Below are 20,319 nucleotides of genomic sequence, written 5' to 3' on the forward strand. Positions count from 1 at the left end.
CAGGATCGGGATTCAGGAGAAGGTGGGGGATGATGGGATAGGTTGCTCGGGGTCGCTGGGGCCAGGATGGGGATGCAGGAGAAGGCAGGGGATGATGGGATAGCTCGCTCGGGGTCGCTGGGGCCAGGATCAGGATGCGGGAGAAGGCAGGGGATGATGGGTGGCAGGGTGGCAGGGGAGCAAGAAGGCATGAAGGGGGAGGAGGGAGATGACAGAGCAAGACGCAAGGGGCCAAGGGGGAGTGACATCGAAGTGGTTTCCCACACCAGACCAATTCGCAGTGCAATCGAAGTGAGCCTGGATGCGAATTCTGTGAAGTCACTTTTTTCCTGGTTTTACCAAAATGAGGGGTCACTTTGGAATCACTGCTGAAGCACCTCGCAAGGAGCTCCCATAGAAAGCAATGGCGTCTGATAACACATTCATGTTATGACCTGAATGCGCATCGTTGGAAGTGCAGTCATGTCGGAACTGAACTGGAAAATCTCCAAAAAGCTCCGTGTGATAGACTCCAAAGTAACTCACAGTTTGCCATTCAAACCTTTGCATATACACACAGAACATACTTTTCTGGTTGGAAATTTGAAATTGATTTGCATCTTGTAATGTTTGCAAAGTGCAGAAAACTGCACCACCAGCTATATTAAGAGTGCGATACTTCGATCCTCTAAATCCATTGGTCTATTCTGCATAATGTGCAAATTAATTTGGATGCTATGCAAATGGTGCACTTTAATTGTGGTATTGTTTGTCTGTCTGCTAGATGCTACCATTATGTTTCAGCCTTAGAATTATTTATATCAGGTCATTGATCTGAAAGACAGACAGTGTGGTGTAATGGTTTAGGGTGCTGGATCTGACATAGGGAAGGCCTAGTTCAAATCCATAGCAATAGCAATAGCTTTTACATTTCTAAACCCCTTCATAGTGAACTCAGCACTCTCTAAGCAGTTTACAATCTGTAAGCCAATTGCTGCCAACAAGCTGGGGATTCATTTTACTGATCTATGAAAGGATGCAAGGCTGAGCCAACCTTGGAGCTCTCTGGAATCAAACTCACAACCACGTGGCTTCAGGACTGACATTTAACCACTGCACGACCACGGCTTATCTGATCATCCATCTGATCGTGAAGCTTGCTTGGTGATCTTTGGCATTAATAAGGGGTAGGGGAGTAACTGGAAAGCCCATAGTTCAGTGTCATCTTTGCCATTAAGTCACTGAATAATACAGCCAACCCATCTGTTAGGCGCAGGATTGCCATTTATCCCAGAATGATGGGACTAAAGTCAAGGCAGTCCTTTACCCTCTCGGTCTGTTTGAAAGCCTCCTCATCTTCATAACAGCTAGGAAGGGAAAGAAGAAAAAAGAGCTCTTAGCTTGGTACTGGTAAAAATATAAAGGTTTCCCCTTAGCCATATCTAACTGTTGGGGGTGATGCTCATCTCTGTAACTAAGCCATGACCAATTTGACTTAGTTGTGTGTATGGTTTTAATACTAGGAGTGAGAATCTGGATGTTTTCGCCTGTCAACTCCCAGCTGTACGTACCCATAACAGGCTATGCTGCCTAGGCCTGCTTAAGCTCCCAGAGTTCCCTGTTCGCAAACAATGACTGTAAATTTGTCTTTTAAGTAGCTGTACCTTAAGCTCCTGCCTGGTTTACCCGGTTGGTGGTTTATGATCTGGCAGAGTACCACACTTAGGGTTTTGCCATATTCACTTCCTCAGCTCAGAGATTCCACATTTTCATATCATGCAAATTGTTCTAAGTAAGCAGATCGGTACAGTTTGCATTCTGGAACTCCAAAGCAGTCACATGAATTGGTACTTCCCCACCACCACCACCACCATTATGTTTCAACATTTCATATCACATTTTACGGTTACAAGTTACAACTGATGTGAGAGAACCGGCATGGTGTTTAAAACGCTGGATTTGGAACAGCGGGGAGTCCCAAGTTTCCTAGGAAGGTGGTGGAGTCTCCTTCTTTGGAGGTTTTGAAACAGAGGCTGGATGGCCATCTGTCGGGGCATGGTTTGAGTGTGAGTTCCTGCATGGCAGAGGTTTGGACTAGATAACCCTTGGGGTCTCTTCCAACTCTATGAACCTGTGATTCCCATCCCTATTCCATATCAAGTTTGGAGATGTTATGCCTCCTCCTTGGGCACACGGAAACTTGACTGTACTGTGCTTTGGTACATGCTTTTCTTAAAGTATATACTTTTAAGCACCTTCTTATTGTATGCATTTTTGCCACTTAATAATGTATATTTGTGTTCATTTTAAAAAGAGAATACCTTATGGGTTGTGCACACTTATTGGCATTGCAATGAAAAAAGAAAAAGAAAATAACCGGTCACTTTCATGTTTTTTTACCAGTGTGTCAGGAAACTGATAGATATGTCCCCACTTTTGTTTAATAGTCTTGCAGCCTGTGAACTGCATGAATTCAGTTTTAAGAAGAGTTTCATATAAAATTATTTTTCCAAATGCATCTGAGAAAGTAGACTAAAGTCTACGAAAGCTCATGATGCCAATTTCTTTCTTTCTTTCGGTAGTCTCCAAGGTGCATATATAATCTGCCCTGGAAGCACTGACCCCCTTCTACTCTCTCATCCATACAGCCTTTAATATGAGCACAAATAGTTACTGTATGTCTGTTGGAATTTTTAAGTTCTTTAGCATTGTTTTCCCTTACTTTGTCCTTTGCCTCCTTCATTACGTGTGCCTAAGTTTTACCCTTGCCCTATCCATGGGTCATATCAAAATCCATAATTTTGACCCCAAAACATGCCCTCAACTTATATATGAGGTCGACTTATAATCGAGTATATATGGTAACCAGAAAACAGATTTCGTATTTGTACATATCCAACAATGAAAGAGAGCTAAGCTTCTCATAAGCCTTGTTCTTATTTCAAAGTGCAAAACTAAACTCAGATAAACAGCAAACAGAAACAGCAAAAGAAAAAAAAGTTTTTGCTAAATCGTCCATTCCATGAATTAATGAATAAGATCCATCTTTCAATAAACCAGTTATTCCACTAATTAGGTTCTTGCTAATAATAAGTTAATTAAACATTAAAACCACTCTAACAACTCCCTTAGCCGAGGTATTGTTGCTGAAGTATTTTTTTTCCTGCTCAAACTGGGCAATACACATTTTAGCTGTCATGACTAAGAACTAATCTATCAACACTGGCTGACCTTGGTCAAGTCACACTCTCTCAGCCTCAAACAAATCTAGTTGTATACGAGAATTATACCTAACAGCAAAACCTCTTTTGCACAGTAGTTTCAAATACTATAATAATAATAATAATTTATTTATTTATATCCCACCTCTTCCCTTTTGGGTAACAAAAGGGTTTAAAAGCACAAGTACTATATAATAAACAACAAAATCCCCACCCCTCTATCCCACTCTCCCTAAAATACAAATTTATAAAATACTGTGTTCAAATTGTTTCAACTATTGTGTATCCCAGTTGGTTTTTCATCTTTAAAGCTCTATGTGTGCATGCGCTGTGTACCTTCAAGTCTTTTCTGATTTAAGGCAAACCTAAAGGTGAACCTATCCTGGGGGTTAGCAAGATTGCTTCAGAGGAGGTTTGCCATTGCCTTCCTGAGGCTGAGAGCATTCCACTTGCCCACTTGACCAGTGGGTTTCGTGGCTGAGCTGCCTGGGACTCAAACCCTGGTCTCCAGACCCAGAATGAAGAAAGACGTGGCAAAATTGCCCCATGCCCTGTAAGGGGACACAAGGTGTATTTGGGGGCAACAAATGAGGGACCCCTGAGGGCTGTCCATAAAGTACACTCCCCTTGCCTTGGTTTAGCATGCAAAAACACTCCACTGCACCACTGAGGAAAGGTGTAGCCTTGCCAACGTCACTACAATTAGGTCCCTTCCCAAAGTGATTTTTCAAGTTGCAAGATTTTATCAATCAATTACACTCTATCAACGCACTTTATTTCCTGCTTTTTCTCTCCATCTCTAATCCCTTTCTCACAGACTCTGTGCATCACATAGGAGTGTCTCTTTCTTTTTTCCAGGGACTGTGCTTTTAATAGCATTCACCTTACAACTTCTTTCACCTGCCTTGCTCCTCCTAGGCTTCTTCCCTTTACTTCGTCGCCCAAGCAAACTGTCAGCCTTTCCAAACAATGGAGTTTATCACGCAGGGCAAATCCTGTGCAGAAACTAAATTTATATATATACACATACATACATGCATACATATACATATACACACACACACACACATACATACACACTGTGTGACCCTGGGTTGGGAGGAGTGATTTCCATGTTAATTTGTTGTACTGTTGTGGCAAGGGTGGGAGGTTATGCAAAGAGGATTTGTGTCTGTTTGTGTCAGAATGCAGAGAGAAGCCATTGAAATCCACAAACACCTGGACCTCATTTCCACTTACCTTTTGAATCGCTGCTGAACCAATTCTTGTATTCAGTTCCAGCAGCAAGCATGGTACAATCCCACAGTTTGTGCCGGACAGGAGGACGGAGGACAGAGAGGCAGGCTGGAGATCAGGGAGGCACGCCAGAGGACCAGAGGGAGGCATAGCCAGGGTGGAGAGGCCGGGGAAGCCAGGCTGCCAGAGCGGATTCGAATCCGCCCAATTCCCACTTGGACTCAATTGATTCAGTACGATCCGGCTTAAACCATAGTGGGAATGAGGCCCCAGATGACTTCAACAGGAAGGAAGAAACCCTTAAAGTTAGCAAAAAAATTGGCTCCCAGTCCTGAAAAACACTAAAATCAAGACCCAGCAAATACAAATGAAAACCATCTGGGATTAGGGTTCCCAGCAGCCAATGAATCTCTTATTAAACAAACACAAATCCTCTTTGCATATCCTCCCACCCTGAGGCTTTTCAATAACAGAACAATAGACAGATTAACATGGAAATCACTCCTCCCAACCCAGGGTCACATAGTGTGTGTGTGTGTGTGTGCATCCCACTTACTTCCATGCCAGAAGATGCCAGCCAGAGATGCTGGCAAAATATCAGGAACAAACTCTTCTAGAACATGGCCACATAACCCGAAAACCCACAAAAAACTATGGATGCCGGCCATGAAAGCCTTCAACTTCACATCAGGGCTGCTAAATGTTGACTGTTTTGGACAAAGAAGGGAAGATACACCGGCAAAGAAGAAGAGATTCCACCTCAACTTTAGGAGGAATGTCCTCTGAGTAAGGGCTGTTCAACAGTGGAACAAACTCCCTCAGAGTGTAGTGGAATCTCCCTCCTTGGAGGTCTTTAAACAGAGGCTGGATGGCCATCTGTCGGGGATGTTTTGAGATTTCCTGCATGGCAGAATGGGGTTGGACTGGATGGCCCTTGCAGTCTCTTCCAACTCTATGATTCTATGATTCTATGAAACAGCATAAACAGAAGCGCTCTATGTGCCACATGGATGGACAGATGAATGAACAGATGGAGCCCAGTCTCCTCCAACCTGAGGGAATCCAGTTGTGGATGACATCCCCAGACGCTGTGGCTCAGCTGGCTTGGTCTTCTTAACTGTCTTGCAGCACCATCAACTGCAGACTGCTAGACTGTGGAAATGCAGCTTGTCAACTCAGTGGAAATTGTGACATAAAGATAACTCATTTGACCTTATACAGCTGCTCATTCTAGTAGTACTCCTCAGCCTAAACAGATCTTCACCTGGGTACAAACAAAGCTGTTCAGAAGATAGCCCATCTCTGCTTGGTCATCTGACACATTGCCCTCCTGGCACCTTGTCTTTCTGTCGGAGATCCCAGCCCAAAGTACATCTTCCCGCAAATACCAAAAATCTCGAGTGAAACAAAACAAAACCTCTGAATTCTCAAGACTGGTGTGGTTTATTCCAGGATTTGGCTATGTTACTTTTTGGACTACCAAAATCACCTAAACAGAATGGCTACTGCTGGCCACACTGGCTGGAAGCTTCTGGGAGTTGTATTCCACTAGGATAAAGTATTTTGGCGACAGACTAGGACCCAAAGTCCACGCTCTGTTTCTCACAATACAAATCTTTTACTCCTTTCCCATATACTTTTATTGACAGAGGCCTAGAACTTGGTTTGGTTCTATCTTGTAGCTTAAACTGAAGCACTGAATGCTCCTTTTTCCTGAGTACAATTAGATATGTACACGCCTTAGATATGTACACGCTTCTTTTCTTTTCTTTTCATTCCCTCGTTTTATGCTGAAACAAGCCATCCCAGCTATTTCTTTGAAAACTTCACAGGACAAGGAGTAATAAAACCACTCCTTAACTGAACTTTTAACTGGATAGTCTGTATTTCTTGCAGCGCTTTGCTGATATAAAACAGTGGAGCAGGAGATGGCAGTGTTGTTTCAGGCTGCATCCGTACTGCAGGGAAAAAGAGCTAAGATTTCGTTTAGAAATATACATTTGAAATGTTGATAATTGAGGCAACACAAATTGAAACTCATCCCACATAATGCTCACTGCATGCATCATGAACAGTCAACCTTCCATATCCACGGATTTTTTTTATCCACAGATTTAAACACCCACAGTTTGAAAATAGGTTTAAAATATATAAATGTCTAATAAGGGACCTTCATTTTGCCATTTTATATAAGAGACATCATTGTACTCTTCCACTGTATTTAATGGGCCTTGAGCATCCATGGATTTAGGTATCCACAGTGGGTCCTGGACCCAAACCCCAGCAGATACGAAGGGCCTACTGTTCACAGATTGCAGACCTGTAAACTAAAATGTGATGGGATTTAGGGTTGTCAGAGTCAACCCAGTATTGAGAATTCTTTGCACCTTCCTTTTCACTGCACTTTGTATCTGGGCCGCTTTTTCTTTCTCAGCTGAGCAAAAATGCACACAATACCTTTTTTCAAAAGCTAACATTTCACGGATGTCACAGGACATGTGTGGCCAAGCAATCTCACAGTGTATCCAAGATAGCAGAAGTTATTAATGAGGCCAGGCCTCACCTGGAGTAACACCATGTCCAGTTCTGGGCCCCACAGTTTAAAAAGGATGCTGAGAAGCCGGAGCATGTCCAGAGGAGGGCCACTAAAATAGTGAAGGGTCTGGGAACCATGGCTTATGAGGAGAGACTTAGGGAGCTGGGGATGTTCAGCCTGGAGAAGAGAAGGTTAAGAGGTGATATGATAGCCGTGTTTAAATACTTGAAGGGATGCCATATTGAGGAGGGAGCAAGCTTATTTTCTGCTGCTCCAGAGAACAGGACCCGGAACAATGGATGCAAGCTACAGGAAAAGAGATTCCACCTCAACATTAGGAGGAACTGCCTGACAGTAAGGGCTGTTTGACAGTGGAAGATGCTCCCTCTGAGAGTGGTGGAGTCTCCTTCTAATTTGGAGGTCTTTAAACAGAGGCTGGATGGCCATCCATCAGGGATGCTTTGATTGTGAGTTCCTGAATGGCAGAATGGGGTTGGAATGGACGGCCCTTGGGTTGCTTCCAACTCTATGATTCTATGATAGGAAGAAGGCACAATGTCGGAGAGGCTGCAGTAGTGTCCTTTTGCCAGTCAACAGGGAAGGACAAAAATCTGCCCCTGCTGTTCTCTTCCATGCGATGAATTAATTGAGTGCAAACTATTTTTGCATCTTGAACTCAGTTTGCAAGAACTGAAGTAATGTATGCAATAATATCATAGGGAGAAAGTAGATGAGAGAAAGAGAAACTGGGACATTTTAAAGGCAGCTGAAAAGGGGGAATTTTGTAACTAGAGAAAATATGTACAATGACAAACTAGATTCAGAATACTGTACATTGAAAGTGATTTTACATTCGTTTTTCTTGTTCTCAACTGGAAATGCTATGAATGAGAGAGCACTAAATCTCCGTATCATCCATAGCCCTGCTCAGGTCTTGGAGGCTCAGGATTGTGGCTTCCTTGATTTGAATCCATCCATCTGCAATGTGGTCTTCTTCTTTTTCCTACTACCTTTTACTGTATAGTTGTCTTTCCTAGTAAGTCATACCTCCTCAAGATATGTCCAAAGTACACCAGTCTCAGTTTCGTCACCTTGGCTTCTATGGAGAGTTCAGGCTTGATTTGTTCTCATGCCCATTTATTTGTCTTTATAGCGGAATCCAACTTTTCTCTGGCACTGCATTTCAAGTGAGTTGATTTTAGCAAAGCTGGAAATTAAACTGATGGAAGATGTTTCTCTCAGAAGACTCCATTCAGAGCAGGTGAGGAAAATACTCTTCACTGTAGCACTGTGGAATGTTTTCCACAATGTTTTATATTCTCTGTAAAGAATGGGTAAAAGAAAGGAGCTATGGTAATATATTTGGAAGTTTCAATTAGGAAGTTTTTAAGTGTCTGGCAATGTTTGGGTTAACGGAGAATTCACAAATGTGTTTCAAATTAGCTGACAGTCCCAGAAATGTGGCAAAAAAAGCAATTTTTAACAAAAATGAGACATTTTGTCTTCCACAACATTTGAAAGCAGCACATTATCCCAAGGATGCTTCTCACCAAGCAGCTCACTCCTCTAACACCTTGCGGACTCTCCGCTGCCTGTGGTAACTCCTTCGCACATTGCTTTATCTAATAGTAGAGCCGGCTCTACTCCCAACGTATCATATATGGCATTGTTGGAAAAGGCTCCTAACAACACAACAGAGCCTAAGCCATGCACTTCCAAAGGCATTGCATTGTGCATTATGCAGCACTCATATGACACAACACACTGCTGCATGGTGGCGTTCAGTCGGACTTGCCTGTAAAAATTGTCTGGCCTCTAATCTTGGCTTGTCTTCACTGGCGCCTAATTGGCTTTTGTAAAAATGACATCTCAGCAGTAAAGCTGAGCTGTGTTTAGACTCGGTTCCACTAGAATTTAGAAGCCCATTCCAAAACAGCTTATTTATTGGGGAGATGTGGTTCATCTGACTTGCTCTAGAAGGACAGATATTAGATAAATTAGTGGGGGGAGGGATTTTGGAAGCTGTAGTAAAAAAAAGTAACTTTGCCAAGCTCTGTCCTGGATGAACAAAAGGCACAGGCTAGTATTGTGTTAGTTACATATTCTCTAGCCCCTGGAGCCCCTTACCAAACCTTGTCTTTAGCAGGAGACAACCCAGACAACAAAGAAGTGGCTGGTCTGGGCTGTAAAGGAAAGAGAAATGATGACACATTCTCCCATAGCAAAGACCATAAATCTGAATTACCTCCTCTCTCTCTTACTGGTTGAACTAGCAAAATGACATTGCACCAGCTCCGCTCCTGAGGTTTGACAGCTGATGGGGGAAGGCATGGAACTGTGTGGGGAGAACATAATGTGCCACTGTTTTGGGCCAAATGCACAGGTATGGGATGAGGGACACCTGGCTGAAGGAGAAGGAGTGCATCGCACTGGCCCTGAAACGGGTCCAGTGTGTTCTAAAACGTGTGCAGCCCCTTGGAGACTAACTGAAAGAAAGAAGTCAACAGAATTTCTTTGAAGATGCCAGCCACAGATGCTGGCGAAATGTCAGAAAGAAACTCTGCTAGAACATGGCCACATAGCCTGAAAAACCCACAAAAAACTATGGATGCCGGCCATGAAAGCCTTCGATTTTACATTGGCAGCATGAGTTTTCCTAGACTTCAGTCTACTTCTTCAGATGCATTTGGAAGTAGACTGAATTCTACTCAAGCTCAAGCTGCCAACTTCTTTCTTTCATTTTGTCTCAAGATCTCTTTACATATTGATTTTACAGACTAACGTGGCGAGATCTTTGAATTCTCTGAGCTGAGGTTAGCCAATACGTGACAACCGGGAAAGGCCTAATCCCAAAGAGCGCTTTTGGGAGTTTCGCCAGAATGTTGGTTACGCCCCATTGTCTCCAGGATTAGGCCTCTCCATTGTGAAGGAGTAGCGAGAAACTCTAGCTCAAGCTGTGGCTGCGTTCCGTGTGAAACATGGTCAAGAGATTAGGAAATCACGGCTCCGTAAACTGAGACAACATTCCTCACCATTTTTCAAAGCTGTTGGCCGCAGGAGGCGAACCATTCATCTATGGCTGATCCCCAGACCCTGCAAAGATGTTGCTTCGCCTTCAGGGGAAGAAGAAAATAAAATAAAGCCGCATGAAGGAATGTTGGGAATAGCTGGACTTGGATTACAAAGTCTGTTTCCAATGCCGGGATTCAGAGTGGGAGTGCGATGTCGCATCCGCACTGGAGAAATAATCCAGGTTGACACCACTTTAACAACGTCAATGGAATTCTGGGAATTGTAGTTTGTTGTGGTGCCAAGAGCAAAGCTCTGGTTCAGGAGTGAAAGCTGCTCCAAACTATCAGAGGTTTTTGGCATTTTGAGAAGCATAAACCTGGACCCTGCTTTTGTATTACTGATTATATTGCATATCCGATTTTATGTTGACTTATCGTCTCTTATTCCAAAATAAATAAATAGATTTGTAAGACTTTATGTGTGACGGAGAGAGAGAGAGAAAGAGAAGCACACTAGACTGCATGCAGAGTGCCTTTCACTAAAGTTGGTCCCTATTCAGCTTGTGCCAAGAGACACACTACTGCACCTGTAACTATCAAGCATCTTTATATCTCAATATCTTCTCTTTTGTAACCGAATTAATGGGTTAATTTGTACTGTCAAAAAATAAGAAGTGGGAAAAACAGCTTAGCTCAAAAATTAAATGCATCTAATCTCCTTGCCATTTGCCAGAGACGTTTTGCAGCTGCTTGGATGACAAGCCAGTTCCAGCTTGATAAACTGGGTGCTTGGAAACCAAATGTCTTCTTTGCTTTTCGGACTAAGACAGTGGCTCCCAATCTTTTCTACACTCCCCGTCTCTCAGGAATGTTTGGTTAACGTTTGCACCCCCTATGAAACTAATACAGTATCACATTTGAATATTAAGACGTCTAATTTCTAATTTTTAAACTGCAAATTGAGCAAAGTACAATACTGCAGGTGAATAAATCGAACTTAGGAGGAAGAGAAGCAGCAGCAGCTTTTAACCCAGTGCATAAAAATGCCAATCTAAATTAAACAATGAAATTCTGATTCAGAAAAAAAAATATGTAAACTATTGTACATTTTTTAAAATCTCCTTTTGATTAAATTGAGATTACTATCTCTCTATGCAACACAACCACCTACTAACACTTCTTAAGGCACGCTGGGAGTTGGCTGAGTGAAGAATCATGAGTTAATTTCAGTAAGGCATTTGACAAGGGCCCCAGTGATATTCTTGTGAACAAGCTTGTAAAATGTGGGCCAGACAAGGTAACTGTTACATGGATTTGTAATTGGTTGACTGGCTGAACCCAAAGGTTGCTCAACAATGGCTCTTTTTCATCCTGTAGAAAAGTGACCAGTGGGGTCCCACCGGGCTCTGTCCTGGGCCCAGTGCTATTCAACATCTTTATCAATGACTTGGATGACAGAATTGGGGGCATACTTATCAAATTTCAAGATGACACCAAATTAAGAGGAGTAGATAACACCCCAGAGGACAGGATCAAAATTCAAAATAGACTGGAAAGCTGGGCCAAAGCTAACAAAATGAACTTCAACAGGGAGAAATGTAAGGTGTTGCACTTAGGATGGAAAAATGAAATGCACAGATATAGCATGGGTGACACCTTGCTTAATAATAATAATAATAATAATAATAATATGTTTTATTTATATACCGCTATTCCAAAGATCATAGCGATGAACAGCAAGTAAGCTAATTAGCAAGTAAGCTAATTTGCCCCCAACAGTCTGGGTACTCATTTTAGCGACCTCGGAAGGATGCAAGCCTGAGTCGAGCTTGGGCCCTTTTGCTGGTCTTGAACTCGCAACCTTGTGGTTTTGAGTGAATGGCTGCAGTACAGGCATTTAACCACTGTGCCACCAGGGCTCCTTAATAAGACTACATGTAATCTAGGAGTCCCAGTAGGCCATAAGTAGAACATGAGTCAGCAGTGTGATGCAGCAGCTAAAAAGGCCAATATGATTCTAGGCTGCATCAACAGAAGTATAGTGTCTAGCTCAAGGGAAGTAATAGTGCCACTCTATTCTGCTTTAGTCAGGTCTCACCTGGAATACTGTGTCCAGTTCTGGACACAATAATTCAAAAAAGGCATTGAAAAACTGGAACGTGTCCAAAGGAGGGCGACTAAAATGGTGAAGGGCCTGGAACTCTTATGAGGAAAGACTTAGGGAGCTGGGGGTGTTTAGCCTGGAGAAGAGATGGTTAAGAGATGATATGATAGCCCTGTATAAATATGTGAAAGGATATCATACTGAAGATGGAGCAAATTTGTTTTATCCAGCTCCAGAGACTAGGACACAGAGCAATGGATGCAAACTACAGGAAAAGAGATTCCACCTCAACATTAGGGGGAAAATTCCTGACAGTAAGAGCCGTTTGACAGTGGAACACACTGCCTTGGAGTATGCTGGGCTCTCCTTTTTGGGAGGTTTTTGAAACAGAGGCTGGATGGCTGTCTGTCGAGGGTGCTTTAATTGTGAGTTCCTGCATGGCAGAATGGGGTTGGACTGGAGGTCTCTTCCAACTCTATGCTTTTATGGATCCATCGGACAGTTGTTGGCTAGTAAGCTGTTGGCTAGACTCAAATCAGCAAGGTTGGAGCCAGAAAGACCTTGGGGGATTATCACACTAGGGCCTATTCAGCAATGATCACCTTAGTAAACGCTAATGCAACAGTAGCATTATTGCGCCCAAAATTTTCACAGTTATGCAATAATTGCAATATAAGTGCCAAGTAATATTAAGATCGCGTTCCACACACATCCATGAACTAATCATTAGTACATTGGAACTGAACATTTTGTGCATGCGCCGCTTCGGCGCCATGGTGCAAGTCTGCAATTCATGTTTCCATCCCACATGAAATAAAATATAATAAAATAAAATTTATTGCTTCGCCACCTTCTTTTAATCTAGTGTAAAATAATAGCACCCGTATCTCAAAAGAAGGCAGAAATCCATTGCAAAACCATTCTTGGCAATGAAAATGGATTCCCTCTGCCGAAATGCAGTCTGGGTAAATGTCCCTGGTTGCTCCTGCAATAGCGCGAATGAAGCAATGGTAACTTTTACACTCTCACAATTGTGCTTCATTTGCACTATTGAGAAGCCATTGTGAGAGGGCGAAAGTTAATCTCGCTTCATTGGCGCTATTGCAGGAGCAACCAAAGACATTCCCCATGAATGGTTTGTTGCTGGAGCTTCATGGCAAAAGTCCTGGATGAGCGTGACATCATCGGAAAATCTTACATGCAATCTCACAATTATGCTGGATTATGCCTTATGGTGGGGTCTCCTTCTTTGGAGGCTTTTAAACAGAGGCTGGATGGCCATCTGTCAGGAGTACTTTGGTTGTGTATTCCTGCATGGTTGTGTATTACTGCATAGCATGGGATTGGGCTGGATGTCCCTTGGGGTCTCTTCCAACTCTATGGAGTTTATCACACGAAGGAGATTGGGAGTTTATCCCATGACTATCCTGGTAAAATCACATAATTATGTGAAATCATTTCAGACGACGTCGCACAAAACCCGCCATTGAAGTTGTCACAATGGAGCATTAACGCATATCTTTTTACTTTCGGGATTTCAGCGGCAGCGCATTTCTGATATCACTTTATTTGCACAATTGCGTGTGACAATCACTTGTGCAGTTACTTGCCATTTTATTTGTGGGATGCTTTAAATGTGCTTTAATTTCTCTTTAATGCCTAAATTAGCCCCAATGTGATAAACTCTCATGATTCTGTGATTCTAAAAGAACCCAAAGAACCTGAAGTTTATTTTTATGTGTACCTTCCCCTAATATAGACATTTCAACCCGTTTTAGTTAGAGGACATATGGTGCGCTGTTTGCTGCTCTACCTTTGGTTCTGTTGACTGAGGATCAGGTCCTGAGCTGGCAGGATACACTCTTCCTATTGTGTGCATAGCCACAGCAGCGGACAAGGGGTCCGCCCCATGTGTAAACAGCACTCCTGGGTGTAATGCAAAGAACTAAGGTGACTGACACACTCATCATATATGAAGCAAATCTGCAAAAGTCCTCATGAGGACATGAAAACACTCCCACACACACCCCAAGTGTATAAGTAGCAGTGCAAGTGTCAGCCAGGGATAAACTGCTATGCTTTTTGCTTATCCGTTGTTCTGCATTCTAGTCTCATGGCCATCCTCTGAGGCTGAGAGAGTGTGACTTTGCCAAGTTGTTGTTGCTGCATGTCTTGGAGTCATTTCCAACATAGGGCAACCTTAAGGCAGTGAACCTATAATGGGGTTTCCTTTGCAAGTTTCTTCACCAGGAGGGTTTGCCCTGGCCATCTCCTGAGGCTGAGAGAGTGTGACTCACCCAAGGTCACCCAACTGGTTTCCATGGCTGAATTTCCTAGTTTACAGAGTTGTGGTCCAACAGTCAAACCACTGCAACACACGGGGTGCTTACTTCTTTTTATTTTGTGAGCCGCCTTGGGTTCCTTTTTTGGGCAGAAAGATTGCATTAAAAATTAAATAAATAAATACAGTCATCCCTCCACATTTGTGGATTCTCTAGGAATAGGTCCTCCAATGCAACTCTCTGGTCAACTTTAACCAAAAGTCACACTGAAGGATCTAGAGATTCCTAGAGAGATCCCTCCACTAGGCACTAGGTTCCAGTGCAACTCTATGGTCAACTTAACCAAAAATAGCATTGGAGGCCCTATATTCCTAGAGAGAACCCTCCACTAGGCCTTTGTAGCTCTTCCAGCAGAACTCTATGGTCAACTTAACCAAAAATAGCATTGGAGGACCTAGATTCCTAGAGAGAACCCTCCACTAGGCTTTGTAGCTCTTCCAGCAGAACTCTATGGTCAACTTAACCAAAAATAGCATTGGAGGCCCTATATTCCTAGAGAGAACCCTCCACTAGGCCTTTGTAGCTCTTCCAGCAGAACTCTATGGTCAACTTAACCAAAAATAGCATTGGAGGACCTAGATTCCTAGAGAGAACCCTCCACTAGGCTTTGTAGCTCTTCCAGCAGAACTCTATGGTCAACTTAACCAAAAATAGCATTGGAGGACCTATATTCCTAGAGAGAACCCTCCACTAGGCCTTTGTAGCTCTTCCAGCAGAACTCTATGGTCAACTTAACCAAAAATAGCATTGGAGGACCTAGAGATTCCTAGAGAAAAACCCCCACTAGGCCTTTGTTGCTGCTTCAGTGCAACTCTATGGTCAATGTTTGGCAGATGTTGACCACAGAGTTGCACTGGAGGACTTAGAAGATTCCTAGAGAGACCACTCTCCAAGGAATTTGCATCTTCTCTAACATAACTCTATGGTCAACTTGAACCAAAAGTCGCACTGATGACCCAGAGATTCCTAGAGAGAACACTCCAGTGGGCATTTGGAGCTCCTCAAGTGCAGCTCTATGGTCAATGTCTGGCAGAGCTTGACCACAGAGTTGCACTGGAGGACCTAGAGATTCCTAGAGAGGGGTTCTCTTAAGTAAAACATAGTGTTTTTGTTGTTGTTTGCGGTTTCCCCACATTCCCGGGGGTCCTGTGCCCCTCACCCCAGCCAATAGGTACAAATAAGCAAACCTAGTGCACATTGGGTCCAGCTTTATGGTAACCCTGAGGCACAGAGCCTCTACTGGAGCAAGGCTTGAGGCTGAGAGAGTGTGACTCGGCCGAGGGAGCGGCCCAACAAACTGTGCCTTTAAGGCTCCCTTCCCTCACTCTGCTGTGTGTGTGTGTGTTGTGTGTGTGTTGTGTGTCCGGATGTGGTGCCGCCTCGGGAGCCTGAGCAGCGCTGACATCAGCCTTAAAAAGGCGGCGGAGGGCGAGGCAGAGGCTCCCAAGGCGCCGCGGCCCCACTCCTTCCTTCTCCAGGTCAGTCTTGCTTCGGGGTCCCTTTGCTCTCTCGCTCTCTCAGGGCTGGAGCTCCTTCCTCAGAGGCTCTTCTTCTAGGCTTGGGTTCAGGTCCTCCTCGGAGGGAGGCCAGGGGTTGAGGCTGGGAGCAGAAGCAGCAGCTTTGTCTAGACCTGGGTCTAATTCCCCAGTGGCTTGGCTCTGCTAGACCTGGGTCTGATTCCTCAGAGGCATGGCTCTGAGGCTGGAAGGGAACTTGGGAGCAGGAGCAGCTTTTCTAGACCTGAGCCCAGTTCCTCAGAGGCATGGGTTTGGGGCTGCAACAAAAGTTGGGAGCAGGAGCTTTTTCTAGACCTGAGTCTAATTCCTCAGAGGCATGGGTTTTCTAGACTCCAGCTATTTCCCCAAGATCTAGGTTTTCTAGACCTGAGCCTAGTTCCTCTCAGAGGCATGGGTTTGGGGCTGGAAGAAGGTGGGAACAGCAGGAGCTTTTTCTAGTCTTGAACCTCATTCCTCAAAGGCATGGGTCTTCTAGACCTGAGTCTAATTCCCTCAAGGGCTAGGTTTGCTAGACCTGAGCCTAGTTCCTCTCAGAGGCATGGGTTTGGGGCTGGAAGAAGGTGGGAACAGCAGGAGCTTTTTCTAGACCTGAGGTCCTCAAAGGCATGGATTTGAGGCTGGAAGAAAAGTTGGGAGCAGCAGCAGCAGCTTTTCTAGACCTAATGCCTCAGAGGCGTGGGTTTTCTAGACTCCAGCCTAATTCCCCAAAGGCTAGGTCTTCTAGACCTGAGCCTCATTCCTCAGAGGCTTGAGTTTGAGAGCGACCGAAAGAAAGGAGCTGGAAGCAAGAGCTTTCCCGGGTGACCAGATGTCCTCAGCGCAAAGGAGGACAAGGCACTGCAAACTGGAGGACAGCCAAGGAGGATGGAGGACATGACTAAATGAAAGCTCAAAACACTCACAGAAATGTAAATTAATGCTTCTCAGTCAGGCTTAAAGTGGAGGACGGGTTTGGAATTTCTCCTGGACAGAAGGCTGAGAAGTTTCATACAGAGTCATAGAGGTGGAAGAGATCCCCAAGGGCCATCCAGATTAACCCAATTCTGCCATGCAGGAACTCACAGTCTGGTTAAAAACCTCCAAAGGAGGAGACTCTACCACCTTCTGAGGGAGTGTCTTCCACCGTTGAACATAGGCCAGTTTCCAGACCTCTTACCATTTTAGCTGCCCTCCTCTGGACACTCCTGCTTGTCAGTATCCTTCTTGATGTCCAGAATTAGCCACAGTATTATTCCAGGTGAGGCCTGACCAAAGCAGAATAGAGTGGGACTATGACTTCCCTTGATCTAGACACTGTACTTCTAGTGATGAAGCCTAGAATCGCATTGGCCTTTTTAGCTGCTGTATCACACTGTTGACTCGTGTTCAACTTGTGGTTTACTTGGACTCCTAGATCCCTTTCACATGTAGTCTTGTTAAGACAGGTGTCCCCCATCCTATATCTGTGCATTTCACTATTCCACCCTAAATGCAGTACCTTACATTTCTTCATATTGAGATTCATCTTGTTAGCTTTGGCCCAGCTTTCTAATCTTTTAAGGTCTTTTTGAATTTTAATCATGTCCTTTGGGGTTTTAGCTATTCCTCCTAATTTGGTGTCCTCTGCAAATTTGATGAGCATGCCCTCTATTCCTTCATCCAAGTCACTGATAAAGATGTTGACTAGCACTGGGCCCAGGTCAGAGCCCTGTGGGACCCCACTGGTCACTTCTCTCCAGGATGAAAAGGAGCCATTGCTGAGCTCCCTTTGGGTTTGGCCAGTCAACCAATTGCAAATCCATGTAACAGTTCCCTTGTCTAGCCCACATTTAACAAGCTTATTTGCAAGAATATTGTGGTGGACCTTGTCAAAGGCCTTACTGAGATCAAGGTATACTGCATCCACAGCATTCCCTTCATCTACCAAGCTGGCAATTTTATACACATAAAAAAAGAGAGAGATCACATTAGTCTGGCATGACCTGTTTCTCTGAAACCCATGTTGGCTTTTTGTGATTATGGCGTTCCCTTTTAAAATGCCTCTCTGTTTAATGATCTGCTCTAGAATCTTTGCTGGGATTGATGTCAGTAATTGTCTTTTTCCCCTTTTTGAAAAGGGGGACGTCTGCTCAGCCTGGGTTTTCCTAGACTTGAACCTAGGCATATTTTTAATACCAATTTCACACTCCCAACCTCTTTCTTCCAGTGAGTCCAGGTGACCAGACATCCTCTTTTTCCAGGACATGCCCTACATTTCAGCTTTCTGTCCAGGAGGAATTCCAAAATGTCCTCCATTTTGAGCATTTATATTTATAGTAGTGCTTTTAGCTTTTGTTTTGGAATGCCTCTTGAAGGTCCTCCATTGTCCTTCTTCACAGTTATGGCATATGGTCACCCTGAGTGAATCTCAAAGCTTCTACAAAGATCCCTTTGCATCCTGGTTTCCCAGGCTAACACAGGTCTTTGACTTTTTAGTGTGGTAGATAGTTGTACACTTCTTTGGTAAAGTTCTTTATATATAATAATAATAATAATAATAATAATAATAATAATAGTAGCCCATCTGAACTTAGGTCACCTGCAGATCTCCTATGGGCTCAAATCCAAAATAGAGAATTTCATGGCACATGACAAGTGATTGCTCCAATGAGAGCACCTATCTAGTTCCCTTACCTGTATCTTTCTAAACTGGATGTGGTTTTTTTTTCTAGAATGTGGGTTTTTCAATGTGTGTACCATGTTTATGGCCCAATGTTTGGCTTGTTTTTTAAACAAAAACTCCTAAGATTTCTGATCGCCAAGCCGACTGGGGATGATGGGGATTCCTTCCCAGTAACATCCGGAAAGCCCCCTTTCTCATGGTTGAGGGAGAGTCTGGGTAGATAGACTCTGGATTCCCCCTGCATTTCTGCCTGTTATCCTAGTCCTGTTCTGTGTTCCCTTGTGCCTTAATTTTGCTCTTTCTTGCTTTCCAGTGAGCTTATTCCTGTGCTAACGTTCTCCGCTGCATGTTAAAGAGACCATCGGGATTAATTACCCTTTGCTTTGGGGTGGTATGGTGGGGAAAAGAATAATATTTATTATATTTATTTATGTATATCCCACCTTCCTCCCGGTACAGGGACTCAAGGCAGCTAAGAAAGGCCCCATTCACACTACGAAAATACTCTGGGTTAAATCCTTGCTGTTCACACACATCCCAAATGCACTTTTTTCTGGGGACTGGCAAAAAAAGCCAGTTAATCTGGGGTGTTCAATACTGGGGTTTTCCCTGAGATTTCCTGAAATATCCACATCAACAGTGTGAATGCGCTTCCAAATCAGTTTGGATCGCTCTGTATCGTTAAAGGAAGGGAGGTGGCTCCGTTTTAACTTGAAATGATGGCACGTGTGAATAACACAAAGGTTAAAACGACGAGAAGAAATTCACAAACCCAAATTGTAAAGGGAACAACAAACCCGATATGTGTCAGTGCTGCAATCCGCATTTCCTCAGGACCAAAAAATGAGTGTGGATTCCCTCCAAATTTAAAACCGTTCAAGTTAAAAGAATACAAAGCATTACAAATGCAAGGTTTAATTAATTAATTAATCAATTAATTAAATAAATACACTCCACCGGACAAGTATTTTATAGCTGGGTGGTTTGCTTTTATTTTAAGAAAAATGTTGCATTACTTTTGTGTAAAAGGAGTCCTCAGAGGCGTGTTTGATCTGTTTTGATCACCGTTCAAACAGTCTGAAAGTGACTCTAGCTGCCACTCTGGAGCAGTTGCTGTTCCAGACAAAGGGGGTATTTGTGGAAATCCGACAGTGCCATTTCTCGTCTTTTTGGGAGGCCCTGTCGTGCCAGGAATTAAAGGCAGGCCGAGGGAAGCAAGTAGGAATGTGGTTTAGCCATATCTGGGTAACTACGTTTGAGTGATGAGGTCTGAATGAGTCATTGTCCCTGTTATTTATGGTTGGGAAGGGGGGAGTTTCAGTCACATCGAACAAGCCTCTCCTGGCATGAGGAGATTAGGAAACTGGCCGGTAGCGTCTCTTCTATGCACACCCCTTCCCAGCTTCGTCCTGGATTGATCTCTGACGTCATGGGTCCGGAATGCAGCCGGGAAGAAATTTGGCATAAAAGAGAGGGAGAGACTAGTTGCTTCCTACTTGCTTCCTTGGAGAAAGTACTGTACTGAGCTCTCTCAACAACCCACCGCTGTTGGTTTTCTAGCTGCATTCCTAACTATACTGGTTAGTAAGAAGTGAAGGATCAGCAAAGGCCTCTTGAGTCCAGCATCGTGTCCCCATAGAGGCCAGTCTGATGGCCCAGTGGGACGTCTATAAATGGGACATGAGCACAACTGCGTCCACCCACTCAGGTTTCCCAGTAACTAGATTTAAGG

General features: G+C 43.8%; 1 protein-coding gene across 2 annotated transcripts in view; it reads left to right on the forward strand.

The window, feature by feature from the left end:
* Nucleotides 1-20,319, forward strand: part of LOC149301970 (transgelin-2-like) — a 36,342-nt gene that overhangs the window by 1,045 nt on the left and 14,978 nt on the right. Inside the window, exon 2 of one of the 2 annotated variants that reach the window (XM_089482839.1) lies at nt 8,126-8,233. The gene's annotated coding sequence lies outside the window, so the exon portion shown is untranslated. Of the gene's footprint in view, nt 1-8,125; nt 8,234-15,802; nt 15,908-20,319 lie in introns of those variants that run through there. The other variant, XM_089482838.1, reaches the window with a different exon arrangement.

The sequence above is a fragment of the Sceloporus occidentalis genome, unplaced genomic scaffold, assembly GCF_023333645.1.
Source record: "Sceloporus occidentalis isolate IW3139 unplaced genomic scaffold, rSceOcc1.0.p SCAF_20, whole genome shotgun sequence".
Lineage (NCBI taxonomy): Eukaryota > Metazoa > Chordata > Lepidosauria > Squamata > Phrynosomatidae > Sceloporus > Sceloporus occidentalis.